Source organism: Aethalodelphis obliquidens, unplaced genomic scaffold (genome assembly GCF_003676395.1).
Source record: "Aethalodelphis obliquidens isolate GAN/ISIS:26980383/991018 unplaced genomic scaffold, ASM367639v1 scaffold49, whole genome shotgun sequence".
Taxonomy (NCBI): domain Eukaryota; kingdom Metazoa; phylum Chordata; class Mammalia; order Artiodactyla; family Delphinidae; genus Aethalodelphis; species Aethalodelphis obliquidens.
In genome coordinates, this window is record NW_020837993.1 from 2,146,331 (window position 1) to 2,163,768 (window position 17,438).

Here is a 17,438-nt window from a genome sequence, read left to right on the forward strand (position 1 = left end):
AATTCTTAAAGCACTGGCTCTTAAAAGGCAAATGTCTGCTCCCTTTTATTAAACAATACAGGGTTGAGAAAGGCTAGCTCTGAACTAAAGATAATTTTACTTCATTAAAAACCCCATCAGCTTTATCTCTAAAGTTATTCCAAGAAAAGTGCTTGAGCATTTCATAATTAACATGTGGCAGCAGGTGCAGTGAAAAAAGCAGGCACAATCATAATAATTTGAAGCCAATAATTCATAAACGATAATGTATTATTAACCAATTATTGGGGCCTGAACAACATTTAATGAGATTAAGCTGATTGCCAGGCTGAACTGTTGGATACATATTGATTTAATCAGGGTGCTTAATTAAACTATGTAAGTTGCCCACCAAATCACATCACAGCTTCCTTCAAAGGAGTACAGTTTCTACTCCTCCTTCCTGCTGAATTACAAATTGTTATTGACTGAAAAGAACTTAAGATAAGGATTCTTGCTTTTCATAACAGCTTAAGAAACTACCATACGATCTGGCAATATATCTTTTCAATTGTAAGAGTAAAGGCTGTTTGCACAAGTGTATTCAGAGTGCAATATGGTGTGTAGGATTTTTTTTTCCCAAAGAATTCAGAATCAATAAACAGGGCTACATTATATGCCTAAACAAAGGGGAGACTTGCTTACAACCCTCCATTTTAAAGACCAAGAAACAGAGCTTTAAAGAAATGAAAAACCCCTACAAAATACTGGGATGAATCATGATTCAAATTCAAGTCCCACCCCATCCCTTTCCCAGGCTAAAGTGTTTCCAAAACCTCGAATTAAGCTTCAGTCTGCTGAAGACCAGAGGGGCATACCCATTTGACTCTATGAGTTTCCAGTAGCATCTTTCAGAAGGTGAAAGCTACTTCCCCAGCAGCTAAAAGTTTTCATAATCACCCATCACAACCACAATGCATAAATCCTCGTCTCTTGACATGCAGGTCCTCCTTTCACTTGTCACGTTGCTAATGATGGGAGTTATTTATGTTGAACATTGAACAAAATGTTTTTTGCTCAGTGTTCCAGCCCGATGATCCTGCCTGAGGGGAGACAGTGACAGCTCTGTCGAATCCTCCCGGGATACAGGGAGCCTGCTGGTTTTTCTAATTAGGGTTTTACCCTGTCAGTTTCATGAATAGCCACTTCCAACCCAATGTGCACCATTACATTTTGAGGATGCCCTTGCCCTATAAAATTCTGGAATGTCAAAACCCACAGCTGCCACCTGGACTCAATACTCAATGAGCCACAGAAAATCAGCTACAGGGAAGGTGCACAGACAACACTGGGGCACCACCAGTTGCCTCTGAGTTATGGCATGCAAGCTCTTAACGCATTCATCTGTTGCCTGGTAAAGGCAGCACTGCACATACCAGCTTGAGGGCAGAACTCCATCAAGAGATCATTATCGGGGTGGCTATGGACATACATTTCAATTATCACATTTCAGGCAGTTAATATGCCCAGTGACTCAGCCCGTTAAGTCTGTGCTCCTGAATCTCTCCTGCAACTGGAATCAGTGAAGTGATATCCCAGCTATGGCCTCAAGAGGCTCATGTTTACAAAAGCCTGTCTGGCCAAACTACTTTTTTTTCTAACTTTGGAGAATGGGAGTAGCAAACCACCACAAACAAATTGGATAATGCCATATCATTCGCATCAGTGTTCCTCCACTAAATTCAATCCCTACTTTCAAGAAGAAGAAAGCGTATTATAACACAATCTTAGCATTCTGTAAGTCAGACTTGCAATATGACTGTGTATGTTTTGTTTTGGGGTGGAAGGGAGTCCCTGCTGTCACAATCACTCATCACTCACCTCTAATGGAGTGGAATGAAGGATCCCGGTAGGTCTATGAACATTAGTTATTGAAAGAACAGCTAGGATCCACCCCAGCTTCTACTGCATCACTCTATCCTGGCTTCTTGAGAGCATGCGGAACACTGATCAGCTGTGCTAAGAATCATTCCCTCCCCCAATTACATTAAATATACCTGCCCCGCAAATTGCAATTTAGAAACTCCATTATGGGGACCAAGAGACTGTCCACCAGCTGCAAGGGAACGAGGAATCCCTCCCACAGCTGGAGGTACCTCAAGTTAGTTTCATAAAGCAGAACAGCTGGGAGGGATTAAATAACCTGTCTTTTGGAGGTTTCTGGTGTTGATGTTAGTAACGGGGGGAGTGAAATGAAAAGAAGGTTCCTCTAGGTGCACCAGTCATCTTAAAGGCAAAGAGCAAAACAAAACCAAACAAAAACCACTCTTCTGCTGATATTCAGGATGTCAAACAAAATAAGCAGGAGGCACTGGAACAAACCTAGTCTTTGGTTGGATTCTTAATTTAAAAATTTCAAAATACTTCTTCACTAAAATCCCTACTTTCTGCTAGGGGGAGAAAAAAGTATTCCAAGAATGAGAAAAGAAAGAGTAGTCTTTCAGAAGGACTAATGTCAAATTCTAAATATAGAATAGCGGATATACTATTTCACATTCACAAACAGGCTTTCAAATTCATATTATCCATTCCAGTAAACAAAAAACAGACTTTCATTTTTCTTTCTAATGGAAAGAAGTAGCATGTAAAGTAGAAAGATCAAGGAGTGAAAAACTTCCATTTTCAACAGAATAATAGACTAAATATTCTGAAAAATCCCCCAAATGAAACAACCAGAATGCTAAAATAAACTTTTTCAAAAATCATTTTCAATGCATTGCTGAGCTGGTCTAAAAAGAATAAATGTGTAGATGCCAAAAACAAAGTGAGACCAAAGAAACCTTGGAAGGTAAGCAAGCATCAAAGCACACTTTTCGCCCAAGGGTTTCTACTAAGCCTTGGAGTCCCTGAGCTTCTGCTTTGAAGGCTGCAGGAGATGCAGGGAAGTGAAGCATGGGGCTCACCCACGGTGGGACATCAAATAGGAGATTCTTACGTAAAGCTGAGACCACCCCCCCAAAAGTCTTCACTCTTGATTCACAGAAAGGAAAAGCGAGAATAACTTTTTATTTCAAAATTTCCCTAGAAGTATATAACTATAAGCAAATTTTCACATACATTTGAATTCATGATCCATCTGTAGTCCCCAGAGTTTAAGGGAGGTAATACAGTCATATCAATTTGCCAGCATCCTCAGATAACTAGCAAAAGCAAATTCAAATGCTTTCTTAAGTAAAGCAGCCTCAATTCTGACCTCAAAGATTTTCCAGAGATAAAATTCCAAGTAAAATGAGCGACTTAGTGTCAACAATTATAGAACAAACCAGGAAACAAGGTCCCATGAGTGAAAGGCAGCAGAGATAGGAAGGAGCACCAGAGTAGCAGAGACATGAGATATTAGATTTATGGGAAACAATATAAAATAACAATATGAAAAAAACCAATAATGTTTAAAGAAATGAAAGAGAAATTTGAGATATGAGCAAGGAATGAGCCTCTAAAAGCAAAACGCTGATGTGGAGAGGATGGAATAAATTTCTGGAAGTGAAAAATCTAACAATTGAAACTAAAAAGTCAATAGAGAAAGGGATGTTAATGGAGAACTCAAGGGGTGAGAATTTCCATTAATAGAAGAATAAGAGACTAAATACTTTTAACAGCTTTCTTGAAGAAAACATGTAGAAACCCACTGGAGAATGTTGCTCTTATCTTAACTGAGAAGAAAAAAAAGCTGAATAATAATCTACCTGAGATAGAAGGAGGCCTTTAAAAGAATGGCATAGCCATAGGACATGACAAAAACTGGTTAGAACCAACTAGGTCCAAGATGGCGGAAGATTTGACTTCGAGTGGATCTTGAGCCTCATTATACGCTCATTGTAATACATTAGCATAAGCTAAATGACACAGGCACCAGCACGATGACAGCTCTGAGGCCGACCATCAAAGATCAAAAAGTGGGTGGGGCCCAATTCCTGGAAATCCCCACCCCTTCCCCCAAATAGTTGGAATACTCCTCCCACTCATTAGCCTATGAAATTACCCAGCCCATAAACGCTAACCACCCCATATTTTGAGGCCTCTCCCCTTCTGAGATGGCCCACACTCTGTCTGCGGAGTGTGTTTCTCTCTAAATAAATCCACTTCTTACCTGTCTCTTTTTGTCTCTCACTGAATTCTTTCTGTGATGAGACATCAAGAAACTGAGCTTGGGCTTCCACGGTGGCGCAGTGGTTGAGAATCTGCCTGCCAATGCAGGGGACACGGGTTCGAGCCCTGGTTTGGAAAGATCCCACATGCCGAGGAGCAACTAGGCCCGTGAGCCACAACTACTGAGCCTGCGCATCTGGAGCCTGTGCTCCGCAACAAGAGAGGCCACAGGCCCGCGCACCACGATGAAGAGTGGCCCCCGCTCGCTGCAACTAGAGATAACCCACGCACAGAAACGAAGACCCAACACAGCCAAAATAAATAAATAAATAAATAATAAAAAAAAGAAACTGAGCTTTATTAGTCCTGAGACCAGGTGTGTGCTTTCAATTAAAAGAACATGGGTTCAAGTCCCAATCTGAGTTGCACAGTTTCATATCCATCATAACTTTCCTTGAACCTATCAGAGGTTAGTATCACAAAGCAGCTGAGTGAACCGAATTCCAAAGAGTGATATGTCCCAAAAGGAGAGACACACAAACTTTTCTACTTTGGTGGAGTATGAGAGAAAGGGATGCTGTAGAAGCAGTTAAAATTTTAAGAAATCCCTGAAAGCCCTGTGTGGGATAGTGAAACTGAGCAGGACCCTCTGGGTCCCCCCTGGACACAAAAGCCTTTCCCGTTTCCTATTTGGAGGATAAAGTCTTCAGCCTCCTAGACCTTCCCAGAGTTCCAAAGAGCAGATTCAAACAGTTGCTAATCAGGGAATGCAGAAACAAAGGAGGAACGATCAGGAAACTATAGTGCAGCAGTTAATGCAGGATCATGGTTCCTCCTCAAGGGATATACATAACAATATCTGAGTTCTTCTGCAGGAACTAAGGCCTCCACCCAGGTGGAGGATGGTAACTTCAGGCTGAACACAAGATTCCTGGAGCACCACCCCGTTACCTTACCACCAACCAATCAGAAGAAAGTTACATACCCTCCAGCCCTCACTCCAAACTTTGCCTGTAAAACCTTCTCTCCCAAAACCACAGGGGAGTCCGGAGTTGTTTAAAGCATGAGCCACCTGTTCTCTTTGCCTGGCACTGTAATAAACCTTTCTCTGCTCCAAACTCTGACGTTTCAGTTTGTTTGGACTCACTGTGCTTGGCCTCACTGTGCGTCAGACACACGAACTTGTGTTCGGTAACAACAGTGTATCAACTAGAATCCATCATATAAAAGGAGACTTCACACTCTGGAAACTCTTCTCCTTGGATCAGTTGCAGAACTTGGCCATAGGAAAGCCCACACACACAGAGGCAGAGGCTAGCAGAAGGTGCTCAGCTGCTGCTGATGGACAGGCAAAAACAGCACTTCTTTCTTTAGCTCCCCTCACACAAAAAAAAACCTTAAACTGCCGTGAGAGGAACACCAAACCCTCTCACCCTCAGGACCCAGACTAATATCTCCTGTTTCTCGGGTAGGAGTAGATGCAAAAGTTGTCTGCCCCTGCGGGCAGAAACGAACATGGAGACATAGGCCCTCTGTAATGCAAACATGCTGTTGAAAGCTTATGGTGGAGGAAGAACACTGAGAACCCCTGCCCCCTGCACCCTAGACCCTACACTAATTACGTGATTAACAGCAGGCAGCACTGGAAGGAATTGAAGCCTGTGGCTCAATAAGAGTATGAGAAGAACAAAACCCACTCTCGAGCAGACTCACTACACCCTACACTGACAGAAGAAGTATAAATGGTCTTGATCTCATTCTCTGATATTCTTCTATACATATGGAATATCCACCATTCAATCAAAAAAAAAAAAAACCCACTAGGCTGAACCAGGCTCAGAGAAGATTCAAATGTTGGAAATGATCAAGTAGGGACTTTTAAATAAATATGATATGTTAAAGGATCTCATGCAAAAGAAAGGAAACATAAATGAACAGCTGGGGGATTTCAGCAGGAAGGAGGAAACTACACAAAAGAGCCAAATGGTAATGCTATAAATGTTTAAAAATAATATTAGATATGAATTCTCTTGGTGGGCATACTGGAAGACTGGACAGGTAACAGAACAAACAGTGAATCTGAAGAAAGATCAATAAAATTATACAAAATTAAACAAGCAGGAAAAACAGAATGAAAGAAAAACAGAACAAAGCATTCAAGAGCTGTGGGACAAAACAAAAAGGACCCCATGCATGTAACTGGGGTCCCTGAATGAGAAGAGAGAACAAGGCAGAAGAAATGTTTAAAGAGATAAAGGCTGGAACTTTTCAAAAATCAATGAAAAAGAACAAATCACAGATGCAAGTAGCTCACAAAATTCTAAGCAGAATAAATGACACATACATACATACTTACATGCATACATGCATCACACCTATGTAGATTATAGTCAAACTGCTGAAAACCAAAGATAATGAGAAAATCTTGAGAGCAACCAGAAACAAATGAAACACTATGCAGGTAAAAGCAAACGTAAGAATTATAGCATTCTTCTTCTTGGCAACTGTGCAAGCCAGAAGACATTGTAGAAACATCTTTTAATACACTGAAAGGAAAAAAATCTGTCAACCTAGAATTCTATACTCAGGAAAAAATGTCTTCCAAATAAATGGAACTATAAAGACTTTTTCATAAAAATAAAAGCTTAGAGAGTTTATTACCTGCATATATGCTATTGATACAAGAAATATTAAAGTTCTTCAAACCTCCCCCAAAAAAATTCCAAGTGAAAAATTGGATCTAAAATAAATAAATAAAATAGACCAGAAAAGGTAAAAATAAGTGATAATATGCGTTAGTTTCTTATGGCTACTGTAACATATTACCACAAACTCGGTGGTTTAAAGCAATACAAATTTACTCTCTTACACAGCACTGGAGTCCAGAAGTATGAAATCAGTTTCACTGGGGCAAAACCAAGGTGTTGCCAAGATGATGCCCTAGAGGAGGCTCTAGGAAAGAGTCCTCTTCCTTGCCTTTTCTAGCATCTAGAGATGCATTCCTTGCATTCCTTGGATCATGAACCTTTCCTCCTTCTCCAAAGACGATAGCGGAACTTCCTCTCTTTGTGCCTTTGCTTCTGCCCCATGATGTCTTCTGCTTGCAATCTCTGTCTGCCTCTCCCTTATAAAGATGTTGTGATGGCATTTAGGCCCCACCCAGGTAATCTAGGATAATCTCCTCATCTAGAGACCCTTAACTTAATCACATCTGCAAAGTCTTTGCCATATAAGGTATCCATTCACAGATTTCAGGGATTAGGGTATGAACATCTTGCGCAGCGATTATTCAGTCTACCACAGCATAAAACCACTTCTCAACTCATTTTTTGAGGCCAGCTTTATCCTGAATTGAAATCATACAAAGATATTGCAAGAAAAGAAAACCACTGACCAATATCCCTCATAAACATAGGGCAAAATGTATCCTGACCAAAGGGAGTTTCTCTCAGAAATGCCAAGATTGGAGGCAAGGCAATGGGGGGTAGTGGTTAAGAGCTTGGCCTCTGGAGCTAGAAATGCTAAGATGGGGTCAACAACTGAAAATCAAATACAATTCATCATACAAACAGGTTGAAAAAGAAAAATCATGGGATCATTCATTTATGATAAAAAATTCTCAGCAAACTAAAAATCAAACACAACTTTCTCAAGGACATCTATAAAAACCTACAAATAACACCATAGTTAATAGTAAAAACTAAATAATTTCCCAGACAATCAAGAACAGGGTAAATAATATCTCCTCTTACCACTTCTATTCAATATTATATTAGAGTTCCCAGGTAGTATTATAAGGCAAAAAAAGAAAAAGATATAAAATGTAAAACAAACAAGCAAGCAAAAATCCCTGTCTTTATTCACAGACAATTTGCATAAGTTATTTGCTAAAATTAAGAAAGAAAAAGAAAGAAACATGAGAAAAGCTACTAGAAGTAAAAATTACAGCAAAGTCATGGGACTCAAAGTTGATAACACAAAAATCAATTGTATTTTCATATACTAGCAATAAAAAAATGAAATTTAAAAACTATCATTTACCACAGCATCAAAAAGTGAAATACATGGGGAACTTCCCTGGTGGCACAATGGTTAAGACCCCGTGCTCCCCCCAATGCTCACTGCAGCACTATTTACAATAGCCAGGTCATGGACGCAATCTAAATGCCCATCAACAGATGAATGGATAAAGAAGATATGGCACATATATACAATGGAATATTACTCAGCCATAAAAAGGAACAAAACTGGGTCATTTGTAGAGAGGCAGATGAATCTAGAGACTGTCATACAGAGTGAAGTAAGTCAGAAAGAGAAAAACAAACATCGTATATTAATGCATATATGTGGAACCTAGAAAAATGGTACAGATGAACCAGTTTGCAGGGCAGAGATAGAGATACACATGTAGAGAACAAACGTATGGACACCAGGGGGGAAAGTGGCGGGGGTGGTGGTGGTGTGATGAATTGGGAGATTGGGACTGACATGTATACACTAATATGTATAAAATGGATAACTAATAAGAACCTGCTGTATAAAAAATAAATAAAATAAAATTCAAAAAAAAAGAAGACCCCTTGCTCCCAATGCAGGGGGCGCAGGTTCAATCCCTGGTCCGGGAACTAGATCCCACATGCATGCTGCAACTAAGAGTTTGTGTGCCATAACTAAGGAGCCAGTGAGCTACAATTAAGGAGCCCATGAGCTGCAACTAAGGAGCCTGCCTGCTGCAACTAAGGAGGCCACGTGTTGCAACTATGAACCCATGCAACCAAATAAATAAATAAAAAGTGAAATATATGGGATACATCTAAAGATTACATATAAGAAGTTTACACTAAACACTGCATAACACTAAAGGGAAAAATTAAATAAGGCCTAAATAAATGGAGAGGTATATCATGTTCATGGGTAGGAAGACTCAATAATGTTAAGATTGCAATTCTTTGCAAATGTCAGAATCTCAACAGCTTTTTTGTTGAGGAAACAAAGAATGAACCTTTGTTCTTGATCCATGCCTCATAGTATACACTAAAATCAACTTGATATACACCTAAATGTAAAACCTAAAACTATAAATCTTCAAAGAAACAAGTTTTGACCTCAGTTTAGGCAAAGTTTTTTTAAGCTCAGCACTATTAACATTTTGGGGTGGGTTGAGAAGGGCTGTTTTGTGCATTGTGTGATGTTTAGCAGCATCCCTGGCTTCTACCCTCTAGATGACAGTAAGCATCCCCTGAGTTGTGACAACCCAAAATATCTCCAGAGATGGCCAATTGTCTCCTGAGAGGCAGAAATGTCCCCAGCCAAGAACCACTGGGTTGAGTAAATGTTTATCTAGGATACACAGAGCAGTAACGCTACATTAATTAAAAAAAAATTTTTGAATGCCATCAAATTTTAATTTCCACTCTTTAGAAGACACCATTAAGAAAATGAAAAGCAAGTCAAGAGACTAAGAGAAAATATTTGCAAAACACATATCTGATGAAGAATCTGTATCCACAACAAATAAAGTCTCATAACTCAGTAATAATATAAAAAAATCATATGAGAAAATGGGCAAAAATTTGAAAAAAACACTTCGATATCATTAATCAATAGGGAAATACAAAGTAAACTAAAATGAAATACTACTTCATACCTACTAGAATGGCAAACTTAAATAATTAAAATACGAAGTACCAGAAAGGATGTTGAGCCACTGGGACTGTGAGACACTGCTGGTAAGAATGCAAAATAGAACCACCACCTTGTAAAATAATCGGTCAGTTTCTTAGAAAATTAGACATACACTTACTTTATTTACCCAATATAAAAGAAAATATATGTCCACAAAAGACAACTATGTGAGCATTAATAGTTAGCTTTATTCACAATTACCAAACTGGAAACAATCTCCATGCCTGCCAATGGTGAATGGATAAACAAACTTTGGTACATCCATTCAACAAAATAATCCTCAGTACTAAAAAGGAATGAACTACTGATTCATGCCAATAATGTGAATGAGTCTCATAAGCATTACACTAAGTGAAAGAGGATAAGAATGAAAGACCACATACTGTATGATTCCATTTATATGACTTTCAGGAAAAGGCAAAATTATAGGGACAGGCATCAGATCAGTAGTTGTCAGGGGCTTGGGATAGGAGAGTAGAATGACTGATTACAAATGAGTAAAAAAGAAAATTTTGAGGTGAAGAAAATATTGTGTATCTTTATGGTAACGGTGGTTACATGACTATACACATTTTTTCAAAATTCATCAAACTCTACACTAAAAAAGAGTCTGTTTTCTGTCTTGAAGTATACCTCAATAAACCTAATCCTAAAAAAATGACCATACAAGTATCAATAATCTCTACAAAAGACCACAGGGAAAGATCAAGCAGTAGATTAGACATATACACATATATTCTATACTGAATTTATAAATGAAACTACCCAGTAGGAAAAGTGTCATTTCAAAAAAATTCAGATAAAATAGGTAAGAAAATCCAAATGACCCCTAGCTATATAAAAAGACACTTAACATCACTAGCCATGAGGGAAATGCTTATTAAATCATAGTGTGATACTATTTCACATGATAGACTGGCAAAAATTAAAGTCGGACAATACCACTGATATTATAGGCACCTTCAGAGACTGCTGGTGGGAGTGTAAATTGGAACGACCATTCTAGAAAACACTGGCATTACCAACTTAACGTAAGTATACCCTATTTCGTTTGTAATAGCGACAAACAGAATAACAGAATAGAAATATTCTAATTAGCCATCAACAGTAAAATGGATAGATTGACCTAAGTTGATACATGGGAGTATTATACAGTCACGAAAATGAATGACTTAGATCTCAACTCCTACATGTCATGTGGTTCAGTCTCAAAATTTTTAACAAAATAAACCAATCACAATACTATATATATATATATATATATACACACACACACACACACACACACACACACACACACACATATATATGCTGTATACATACATATACAGTATGCTTCCATTTACCTAAAGCTCCAAATAGGCAAACTCAGCAGTAGGTTGTTTAGGGATATATAAATGTGATTTTTAAATATAAAGAAAAGCAAGAGACAATTTAGCACACAATCCAGGATGGTAGTTACTTTAAGGCAGAAATAGTGGGGAGTCACAGGAATAAGGGTTACAGGGTCTAAAATATGGATAATGCTGTATTTCTTAAATTGGGTATTATATACCTGGTGTCCATTTTATTTTCTTTAATCTTTCTTTAATCTTTATTTTCTTTAATTTATGTTATGTTATCTTTCTTTAATATTTATTTTCTTTAATTTATGTTATATGAATTCTTTTATAAGTATTGCATTTAAAATAAAGCACTTTGTCTTATTATAAAAGACCTGGATTCCAATTTCTGGCTCCATATTTAATAGCTATGCAACCAGGCACAAGTCACTTTAACTCACTGGGCCTTACTTCCATCATCTTTAAAAAGGGAATTTTTCCCTAACACATTAATTTCACAAGTATAAAGGAAAAGATTATTATACTAGACTCTATGAAAGTTAAGCAAAAAAAGTTAACAAATTTAAAAAGAAGCGACAGGCTAGGAAAAAACATCAGCCACTCAATGTCCTAGGCTTAGAACAATGATCAATACTTAATAAATGCTAAATAAATCAATTAATGATTAACAAAGAAGAATATTTCTAATATATAAAGAGCCCTTAATAAATCATTTAGAAGAAGACAAAGCATCTAATAAAATAATAGACAAATGATTTTTAAAATTAAGCAATTTAAAAGGAAGATACACAAATGACATTTAAAAATATGGACCATTTGAGTTATGCTCAAAGAAACTCAAATTGAAATAACACTGAAATGGTGTTTTGAGAGAGGGAGATTAATTTTTTTAAGTAACAGGTAGGAAGATGTAGAAGACTAGTAAACCTATTGTTGGTTGGTCCCTGGAGGAAAATAATCTCCTATACTTTTTGTGGGAGTGTAACTTGGTAATGCAAGGTTGTCAATTCTCAGAATTCATGGGGAAGAGATTTGGACTTCCATGGGACAGAATTGTCAGGAAGGCTAATTTAAGTTCATTTCGTCTAAATTTCAAGACTCAGCATGCATGAGTTCATGTGTTTATGTGAGTGTGTATGTGCATGTGTGTATGTGTGTGTGTTTGTGCACTGGAGAAAAACATGAAACTGTTAACAGCAATTGCTTAAGGAATAGTAATATGAGAAATATATGGTTATTTTCATGTTTTACTCTAACATATCAATTTTTAAATAAGGATGATATGTTAACATTTAAATTTTTTTAATTAATTTTAATTTTTAATTAAATTTTAGTTTAAATTTTAAACATGAATTACGAATATAGTTGGAGACACTCAAAAAATAATAGGACAGACTCAGGTACCTACCCATCCAGATTTAAAAGCTGTTAACTTTTGGTTGTATTTTCCCTAGAACTCTTTTTCTTTAAGAAATACAAACTCCCCAAAAGATTTAAAACCCATTTCCCTTTCTGCTCCTCCATCTTCAGATGGAATCACTATTTTGCATCTGGTGTTATCTTTTTTCAGCACGGTTTTATACTTTTTCTATACACGTTAAGTATCCATAAACAAGAAAATGTATTGTCCTGTTATATTAAAACGATAGGTAATTTTAATAAAAAATTCATGGTCATATTGTGAGGCTTCCATGAAATATATGAATCAGAGTACAATCTGGTTAGCGCAGCCTGGTAATCTGAGTTTGACTATTTTTGGAACTGGCAGTGGTGGTGACCCACACTTGAGAACATGTGTTGGTAGGTAGAGAAGCCTTTGCATCTGAGGCTAGAAGACAAGCGAGGAGTTTGGGTTAGGTTTTCATGTCTTAGTTGCAGGGACTCTGAGAGAGAAAAACATCTGAATAATGGAGACATGGGTTGTCATCTGGTCCCTGCCCAGGCTGTGAAGAAGGAGTTTCTTTCATAGGAAACTTAGGGAGCTTTGGTGCCAAGCAACACTGAGGTGTGGTACAGAGTTTTGGAGAATGCTAATCCACCCACCACCCCATCTTTTTTTTTTTTTTTTTGTGGTACACGGGCCTCTCACTGTTGTGGCCTCTCCTGTTGTGGAGCACAGGCTCTGGACGTGCAGGCTCAGCGGCCATGGCTCACGGGCCCAGCCGCTCCGCGGCATGTGGGATCCTCCCAGACCGGGACACGAACCCGTGTCCCCTGCATCGGCAGGCGGACTCTCAACCACTGTGCCACCAGGGAAGCCCCCACCCCCCCCATCTTTACATGAAATCCAGCAACTCTCTGAAAACCCAGCAATGGCAGTAGCAAGAGTCCTTTTAGTAGCTGCAAGGACAGCAGACAACCACCAAAAGAAGCCTAAGCATCAGGGAAGAATGGACGCGCCCATAAGGGTGACTGTAACCAATGGCTACTTTATGAGTACAACTGAGGCTACCCGTGGGTACCCCAAGAAATACCTAGGAAAGAAGTAACTTTTCAGGAGAGGTTTAAAGGCCCTGAATTGTAAGTAGAAGAATAGATGCAAAATTTTCATTTATTTGCTCAATAAATATTGAGTGTGCACCAGTTTTGTGCAGGAACTGTTAGTTCCCAGAGATACAAGAGTGGAAAAATACAGCATATAATCTGTGCCCTCATGGAGCCCAGTAATAGGGGCTATGAAGAAAATAGAACAAGGTATGTGATAATGAGGTTCTGAGTGAGGGAACATTACATATGGTGACCCGGGAAGGCTTCCTCAATCTGAGCCAGGATAACATACGACAAGAAGAAATCAACCATGCCAAGTTATGGAAGAAAAGTATTCCACTCGAGGAAACAGCAGATGCAGAGGCCCAAGGGATATAATTAAGTTGCTATGTTCAAGGAATAGAAAGATTAGTGTGGCTGAGGGTACAAAGTGGTAAAGGGGTAAGATACAAAACAAGAGGGGCATGCAGGGTCTTGCAGAGGCATAAGATTTAGATTTTACTAAAATTACAAGGGTTATTAATATTAACATGACCACATGTGTACTCACACATTGGAGAAGCCTAGAACATATTACTTGTAGCATAAAAAAATATTTTTACATATAGGGAATTGCATCTCGAAGATAGAGGATTTTCTCTCATTACTACACAGCGGAAAGAGGTCATAGAATTTGGGGCTTAGGATTAAGAGGCTTAAGATTCAGAGAGTTTGGGGATAAATCTGAGCTTTACTCTTACTAACCATAGGAATTTTTAGGGCCTCAATTTTATCATCGAAAATTGGACACCATAAATTGTAATTCTTTTTTTTTTCTTTACCTCAGAGTTGTGTGGAACAGTTAATCACATGTAAACACTCTGTAAACAGTTAATTCCCTTAAAAAGATATAAATTGTTATATCTCATGAACATATTTATAGGACAGAATGTTTGGCACTGATTCTGATGAAATATATGTTTCTGCTACAGTAACCACATATAGTCAATTTTTAGTATCCTTGTTAATTGAGAAAATTATTCAGGTAATGCAAACTTTGTTTTATTTCCCTCTGAAATAGATTATATTTTATAGAATATTGGCTTTATAATTATGTTTAGCCTGAGTTCTTATATAATTTGCAGGCCTCTGGAAATGAACACTCCCGAAACTGAACTCAGTATCCGTCCACCACAGTCTTACTCTCTCATATATTCTTCTGTTGGCATTAAACGGTGCACCCATCACCCAAAGGAGAAATACTTCAACTCCTTCCCCTTTATCCGTACTCCCAATCAATCGCCAAGACCTCTCACTTGTAACTTAGACATGTCACCTATATTTAGACCCTTCCCTCCCATTTCCACAGACTTACCTTCCTTGGGAACCTCATCGTCCAGATAGAGGACTAACAGTTGTTATCATTTCTTTTTTTTTTTAACAGCTTTATTGGAGTATAATTGCTTTACAGTGTTGTGTTAGTTTCTGCTGTATAACAAAGTGAATCAGCTATGTGCCAGGCACTGTTCTAAGTCCTCTACAAGCTTCCGATTGCCACATGAAGAAGGTACTATTGTTATCTGCAATTTATAAATGGGGAAACCTAGGCGTGGAGTATTGAAGCATCTTTTCCAAGGTCATGAAGCTGCTAAATGGCAGAGTCAAGATTAGAACCCCTGTGAGTCTGAATCTAGGGTCTAAGCACTTAAGAACTCCTCTGTGCTGGGCAACATGTCACCATGTTCTCACTCCAGACTTCCCCCACATTGCTGCCATAAAATCTTCCTCCAAAACAAATCTGATCTTGTTGTTTCTCTGCTTTTAATAACATCCTGTTCGCTCATCACTGCCTTCGGGAGAAAGTAACATGAAAAATAAGGTTCTTTACCACTCAGCCCAAATTACCTTTCCCACCTTATGGTCTGACCCTATAATCAATCTACCATCCTGTAGTCCTGGCACCCTGAGATGTCCACAGCATCATTTCCAGGTCTCCCTGTCTCTGCAAAAGCTATTTTCCTACTTGAAAAGACACTCCTCCACTTCCCTGCAAGTAGCAGTCTGACTTCAAGAAGAAGATCATATGGCATTGGCACTGAACCTCAGTTTCATCATTATAAAATGGGCGTCGTAATTACACTCTTCCTCAACTCACAAGGGAACTATAAGGACAAAATGATATATTACGTAAAAACTTTGTAAGAGTAGACTACGTGATTGGGTATAAGCAAAACTATTCAACTGTAAGGTTTTACAGTTTTTCCCATCCCCCGCCTCCAACCAGCCTTGGAAGGAGAAAGAATTCTTAACCTTCCTTTTCTTGGAGTGACTGGGCCAAAATGGGAAGTAAAAAGGAGGTACTCAACTGGTCTAAATGTCATAGCTTTGAGGGTTTGTACTGAAAAAAGGTGGGATTACTGTGAACCACTATTTGTGTGTGCAGATTGATAACAGTAAGATGGAGGAGGAAAGATGAATTTACCATGGTTTGAATGGGTTTTACATACTCCCCCTTTCATGTTTTCTGAAGAAAGATTCAAATAGTTCTTAAAATGGTTTTGGGATTCTCCACTGAGGTTTCTTTGAAAGCAAAGATGTGTCAATATAGGATCATTGTGCACATGGGATTTACACAGCTTCCCCTCGTGGTTACCCCTTTGATTCTACCATGAATACAAATGCTCTCTTTTCTGTGCTTCCACTGAACTTTGTTCCGGTATAACTTGCTGTACCATAATGACGTGTTAACATGACTGTCATGCACAAATACACACACACACACACAATGCCAATCATGGGTGTCTCAATGATTAGGATCACATACTAGTCATCTCTGTATTCCTAATATCTACCATGGTTCCTAGCCCTGGTTCCCTGAAGAGATGGAAATCTCAAAACAAGAAAAGGGTACAATTCAGTTTTTCTAATTCTAAATCATTTTATTAAAAATTTCCATAGAGAGGTCTTTTCATACTCTTGTAGTTTTTTTTTTTTTTTTTTTTTTTTTTTTTAGTTCTAACATTTCTCAGAAGCAGTGCTTTACAAAAAAAGAAAAGCACATGATTTAACCAGGAGACAAGAGGTCTGAGGTCTAGAACCCCATCTGCCATCAATCAGCAAGGTGACCGAGACAGGTCAGTTCATGCTCCTGACCTTCAATCCCTCACTAGCAATTGAGGTATCTGGACTCCATAGTCTTTACGGATGTTTAAGCTCTAGAATTCAATGATCCCTTAATAATACTTGGCTCCACGTGCCTCTGGGGGTAGGGGGCATAAAAGAAACAGGAATTCCCAGGAGTGAGAGGTTTCCACTTTGGGTTTCTGTCTTCCTTGGATCACTACTGTCCCTTCACCCTCTCGCCACGGGAAAGCTCTGTTCTTCATACCTGATCAGGTGTCTCAGAAAGAGACAAAGGCCAGAGAGGATGGAAAATGACTTGCAAAGAAGCCAAAAGGGGAATTCTGTAACTGTGTATTTTTCCATTCCGTTTTAATTTAAAACCACTTACAAGTGACAACTCCCAACCCGAGGCAGATGCCGTGGGGTAGCTCATTACACCCTTGGGACTCCGTGTAAATCTTTTTTTCTGAGAACAGCTATTGTCTTCCAAGGAAAAGCTTTTAGCATAATGTCAAGCTGAATAGAACACTGCTTTCGTAAGAATATTTTTAAGAAAAAGAACAAGAGAAAGGTATTCTTTCACAACTGCAAACGCAGCCTCCTGCTTCCTCCACCTCAGGCCCCCTAGAAAGAACAGTATGTGAGCCATAGGAGGCTGAGGCAGTGCCATGAGATTACCTCACCTCCTGAGACACAGGAAGGTTACAGTCTGCT

At 38.6% G+C, this 17,438-nt stretch overlaps 1 protein-coding gene across 1 annotated transcript in view; it reads right to left on the reverse strand.

Annotated features, from left to right (window-relative positions):
• AGBL1 (AGBL carboxypeptidase 1) overlaps positions 1 to 17,438 on the reverse strand; it is a gene marked incomplete at its 5' end in the record, with an annotated part of 506,902 nt that overhangs the window by 328,599 nt on the left and 160,865 nt on the right. The gene's annotated exons all lie outside the window — the stretch shown is intronic.